Consider the following 6,299-nt stretch of genomic DNA (forward strand, 5'->3'; position numbering starts at 1 on the left):
TCTCTCTCTGTAGTATGTTAGGTGTGATGTGTTTTGGGCTCAAAAGATTCTGCAATATAGAAATACTTGCACAAGCAAGCAAAGATCCCAGCAGCTTTTAACAGATTCACATATACCTGCCTTGATATTTCGCATTATATAATCACATTTATTAACTTGGCCGTAACTTTTCTTTTTTTACAAAAAGACTTTGAAAATACATAGAGTAGCAACTATATGTGCAGGTAGAGTAAGATACAACATGAATACACAAATATAAAGATAGCACATTGCAACATGAGTTTGGTTAGAAAGTGTGTTCAGAATTGAATCTAAGTACAGTATGTTGTGTTATTATTAATTATTTGTATTCCTTATTCAAAATACATTTTTAAAGGAATTTAAGCAATATCACACAAGCAAGAGCACTGTGGTACACATCAGCATGGCTGTAATCCATCCATAGGCCAAAATGTAGGGCAGAACTTGATTTTACACATCAGTAATTGATTGGATTGGGAAAAGAGGGCATTACATACCAGAATGGAGCTAGGTGGTTGGAGGGGAGGGGTTGAAAAATAAGAGTGTTTGGTGATGTCAGCTGGAAGGAAAAGTAATTTCAGAGATAAAATTTTAATAAAAGTTTATGGAGACCATTTTTTTTTTCTTTAGAATAACATGCACTGATGAATCATGCACAGTAAGACTATACATTTGTTTAAGAAGTAAATATGGTCAATTTGGATTTCATTCTTACACCCCTTGACCACTTTTAATCCTTTTGTTGAGTCAGTATAATATGTGCACATGCATGATTCCTGATTTCCAGTCGGACTCAGCAGTCGCAAGTGTCTAGTTTCAAACAAATTTTCAAACACATTAGTTTTGCTTGCAATCTTGCAATCTTGCAGAATGCTGTCAGAGCCAGAGCTTCGGATTTAGACCAATTAACTCTGTATCCCGAAAATTTATTATAGTGATCATAACACTAGTTAGGACCCAGTTTTTCATGTGCTTATTCTCCAAATTAATGTCTGCCCCATCTCTCAAGATACAGAGTCTGGGACTAAATAAAATTTGAGAGGCCAAAACCTCGCACATAAAACTCTGAATCCTCATCCAAAATTCTTGCATCTTAACACATCCCCAAAAGACATGGGTTGCGTCTCCATCTTCTAATTGACATCGCCAGCAGGTGGATGTGTCTTTAAGACCAAGCCTATGCAATCTAGAGGGGGTCCAATAGACTCTATGTAAAATCTTAAATTGCATGAGGCGAACCCTTGCGTCTCTGGATGCAGATTTGACATTTTTTAGAATCCCAGCCCACTCTCCCTCCTCCAATACCAAATTTAGATCTTTCTCCCATAATCTCTTAAGAGAAGTTGAAGTTCCATCTCCCAGACTCTGAATTAGTAGGGAGTAATACACCGATGCCTCATGACCTTTTCCAAAAGCAGTAATCACCTCTCCCAGAGTGTCTGCCGCTTTAGGAGGGTGTAAACCACTCCCAAAAACAGTACAGAGCAGGTGGCGCAGCTGTAAATACTTATAGAACTGAGATTTAGGAATCCCAAAAAGTTGAACCAAATTTTGAAAGGATCTCAACACTCCATTCTCATACAGGTCACCGAGTGTAGTAATCCCCCTCCCAATCCACTCTGACCAGCAAAAAGGGGACTTGTTGATGCATAGTTTGGGGTTCAGCCATATGCTCGAGGCAACATTTAAAAAAATGTCAGAATTAAACAGTCTGGACACATTAGTCCATACCGAGTTCAAGTACGAGATAACGGGATGTAACTTAGCTTCTCCGATTAATTTGATAGAAAGGCTCTGCAGTGGCGAAATGGGGCAAGAACTTCCTGTTCTATACAGAACCAGGGAGGGGCTCTCTCAGGTGGAAGCGACCAATGAGCCAAATGTCTGAGACTGAATGCATAATAATAAAATAAATTCTTGGGTAGGCCTAGCCCACCTTTGTCAATTGGCCTATGTAACTTGTTGAAATGTAATTTGGGATGCTTACCATTCCAAATGAAAGACTTTGCTATGCTATCAAATTGCTTGAAATAAGAGAGGGGGACATCTACAGGGAGAGACTGCAGTAAGTAATTGAATTTTGGAATACAATTCATTTTAATAACATTAACCTTCCCAATCATAGATAAATGTAATGAAGCCCACCTGCCCACATCGCTCGAAAACCATTTTATTAAGGGGTCAAAATTAACTCTAACTAAATCACACAGATTTGCTGGAAATAAAATACCCAAATACTTAATGCCCTGTTTGGGCCACTGGAAAGCACCCGGCTGGAAAGCTGTTTCTGGGCAGTACGCTGTCAGAGCCAAAGCTTCGGATTTAGACCAATTGACTCTATATCCTGAAAACTTAGAAAAGGAATTAATAATTCTGTGGAGGCAAGGCATAGATCTACTGGGGTCAGAGACAAATAATAAAATATCATCTGCGTAAAGCAAGAGTTTATGCACCATACCTCCCGCCACCACCCCTGGAAAATCATCCTGCTTTCTTATTTCGGTTGCTAATGGTTCCAGGGCAAGACAGAACAATAATGGGGAAAGAGGGCAACCCTGCCGGGTGCCCCTATCCAAAGTAAAATAATCTTAAATTATTCTATTTGTTTGTACCGCCACTACTGGGTGTCTATAAAGTAACTTAATCCATCCAATAAACGTACTCCCGAACCCGTATATTTCCAAAACCTTAAAAAGATAATCCCATTCCACCATATCAAATGCCTTTTCAGCGTCAAGTGAGATGGCAGTGACCGGAGATTGTTCATTCGCTACTGACCACATGATATTGATGAGACGCCTAATGTTATCAGAAGAGCTACAGCCCCGAATGAACCCCACCTGATCTATATGTATAAGTGATGTCATAACTTTACTTAATCGATTAGCCAGAATTTTTGACAAAATTTTTACATCTAACTGGATCAGGGAAATTGGACGGTAACTTTTACACTCACTTGGATCTTTGTCCTTTTGAAGAATCAGACTGATCTGGGCTTGTGTCATGGCTGGAGGAAGCTTTCCATTCTTTAATGATTCAGTATAAACTTCTAACAAAAGTGGAGCCAGTTCTGTAGCATATGATTTGAAAAACTCAGCAGCAAAGCCATCAGGCCCCGGAGACTTGCCTGTAGGTAAGGCCTTAATAACCTCGCCAAGCTCCTCCAAGTTTATCTCAGAATCAAGAGAATTTTTTTGCTCAGTCGTCTGTTTAGGGAGATCTAATGGTTCCACAAAGTTTCTAATATCTTCATCAGTAGACGAAGATGTGGAACTATAGAGATCAAAGTAGAATTCTTTAAAAGCATTATTAATATCAATGGCCGAGGTAAAAATTTCACCACCAGCAGATTTCACTGAGGGAGTGGTAGAAAAAGACTTTCTCTGCATTATATATCTAGCCAAAAGCTTCCCTGCTTTGTCACCTGACTCAAAGTAAGACTGTCTTGCCCTGAATAACCAAAATTCCACCTTCCATGATAAAATAGTGTTATATCAATTCTCTGAGGCCATCAGACGACATTCAGCGCTTCAGTATTCGGCACTTTCAATATTCCCTTCCAACTCCACAAGTTCACGTGCTTTGGATTTTTTGGTAAATGAGGCATACTGTATGATCCGACACCCTAAGAACTGCCTTAAGTGCCTCCCAAGCCACGGCCACAGAGGATACTGAGGACCAGTTGGTCTCCATATAAACATTGATTTCAGTCTTTAACATTTGTTGGAAATCAGGATTTTGCAAAAGGGATACATTAAAGCGCCAACTATATGATCTCTTTTTCTCCGGATGTGGCAACACCTCTAAACTCACCAGAGCATGATCTGAGACTAAGATGTTTCCAACTGAACAATCAACAACAGATGAAATGAGGGACTTAAATATATAAAAAAAATCTATTCTAGAATAAATCTTATGGACTGATGAAAAAAATGTATAATCCCTACCAGATGGGTTCAAAAGTCTCCAAATATCTGTAAGACTAAGATTTTTACACATCCTGTGAAGCATCAGTGTTGCTCTAGGGGGCTTACACACTTTTGCTTCACTATGATCAAGGACTGAGTCCATGAAAAGATTAAAGTCTCCTCCCAATATTATATCTTGAAGGGTGTCAGTGGCTTGCAACATCCCTTTAAGATCTATAAAAAAGCCCTGATCATCAGCGTTAGGTGCGTAAATATTAGCCAAAATAAGACTTTGCCCCTGAATTTCTGCTAAAACAATAATGACTCTTCCTACTTTATCTTTAATCTGTTTGAGACATTTGAATTGTAGATGTTTATTTATCAGTATAATGACTCCCCTACTCTTACTTGAGCCAGCACTAAAGAAAACATGTCCACCCCATATTTTCCCAAATTTTTCAGTTTTCTTATTCTTCTTAATTTTTTATTTGTATTTTTTTTTTCTGTCTTTAAGTCTATGGCAGCCCATAGAACTGTACATAGGAAAGTTATGAAACTTGTCACACTGATAGAAGACACTCTGAACTGTAACTGACCTAAATTTGGGGTATCTAACTCAAACCCTCTAGCGCCACCAACTGTTCAAATTTTCACTTATGTTTATGTTCATAACTGTTGAACCATAAGGCCTACAATAAAAAAAAAAAAATATATATATATATATATTTTTTTTTTTTGGCTCATACCGAGTCAAATGCACACCATGGTTTCAATTTCCACCGGACTAGATTTTCTGCCATTTGGAATTTTATTTAAAAAATACTTTTCAAACTCCTCCTTGTCCGTAAGCCCGATTTGCATGAAATTTCTCGTGTATCATCTATGGACACTAGGGAAAAAATGTATTAAAAGATTTTTGATAGATTTATATTTCTTCAAATAACCTTCGAACTGCTTGGTTTAAAATGATGACTTTGAACTAATTTAATTTTAATTTAAAAAGTATTAATTTTTTTTTTTTTTTTTTGTCTGGAACTGCCTAGGTATTGAGTGGAACTGTAGTTGGCATTAAATAAATGTTGGTTGGTTGTACATCGCTGTTTCATAAGAACGTGATGTTGACTGGCTAAAATCTCTCTTTCTCTTTTGGTGATGGGTCATTCATGAACGATTCATTCATTTTGAACAAATCTTTTATATGACTCAGAAGAACGAGTAGTCTTAGAGAGTGATTCGTTAATTTGACACTTGACAGACCCATAGGCTGTGTCTCGTTTTGAAGGCTGTGTCCTCCGGGGGTCTCATTTATCGGCCGCATACATCATCGAGGCTGTCACGTTTCAGAAAAGCCAGTAGGACACTTCGAATGCAGCCTTCGAATGTGACCTTCTTTCACGGGAATTCTGAGGATGCATGAGGTGTATCCTTCGTGGGCACTCACAACCCACAATTCTTTGCTTCAACAGAAATGTCTAAAAAGAATTACGCCAATTTGCCCATAACTATGATGTTCAAATGCAAGTAATGTTAATTCCCAAGTTGAAGTACCTCAGTAGATGGGTGCAGAGTATATAATATGTATAATTATATTAATATATAATTAAAATAAAGTATTAGACTAAAAGTACACCTGTAAAATCTATTTTCTTTTCTCTCTACATCATTATAACTCTCCTAAAATTTACCTCATACATTCCCTTATAAAGGGACTTTGTTACTTTCTCACTCAAAGCGCTCACGCTTGTTAAAGTGTGGCGTGCTGTCATAGCAACCATGTTACGTTCCATTTCCGTTTGTCTTACAAAGGCCGTCTAATTTAAATGAGACTTGTTTAGAGGAGGACACTCGGTATACTGCAGCCTTCAAAGGATGCATCCTACCTAGCATGCAGCCTTCCAAACGAGACACAGTCATAGGCTCTGTACAGGAAACAGAAATGAATAGTTAACCTTCTGAGTCTTCGGGTATGAGTCTTTCGTTCATTTGACACAGGACAGCCGCATCAGCTTTTTGCAGGAAAAAGAAATGAGTTTATACTCCCAAACTTACTTACATACAAGCGGTTAGTAAGGTGTTTTTTTCCCCTTACAGTTACACAAAGCGTTTCTGATGTCAAGTCAAGTCAAGTAATTTTATTTGTATAGCGCCTTTCACAACACTCATAATTTCAAAGCAGTTTTACAGAAAATCATGCATTAACAGAAAATGAAACTGTAATATCTATAATGTCTTAGAGTCATTATTATGTAGTTTGATTAAATACGATTGTGAAATGTGTTTAAAAATAAGTAATTAAATAATAATTATATTTAGAACCCCAGTAAGCAAGCTGAAGGTAACTGTGGCAAGGAACACAAAACTCCATAAGAT

This window comes from Myxocyprinus asiaticus, chromosome 18, assembly GCF_019703515.2.
Source record: "Myxocyprinus asiaticus isolate MX2 ecotype Aquarium Trade chromosome 18, UBuf_Myxa_2, whole genome shotgun sequence".
Lineage (NCBI taxonomy): Eukaryota > Metazoa > Chordata > Actinopteri > Cypriniformes > Catostomidae > Myxocyprinus > Myxocyprinus asiaticus.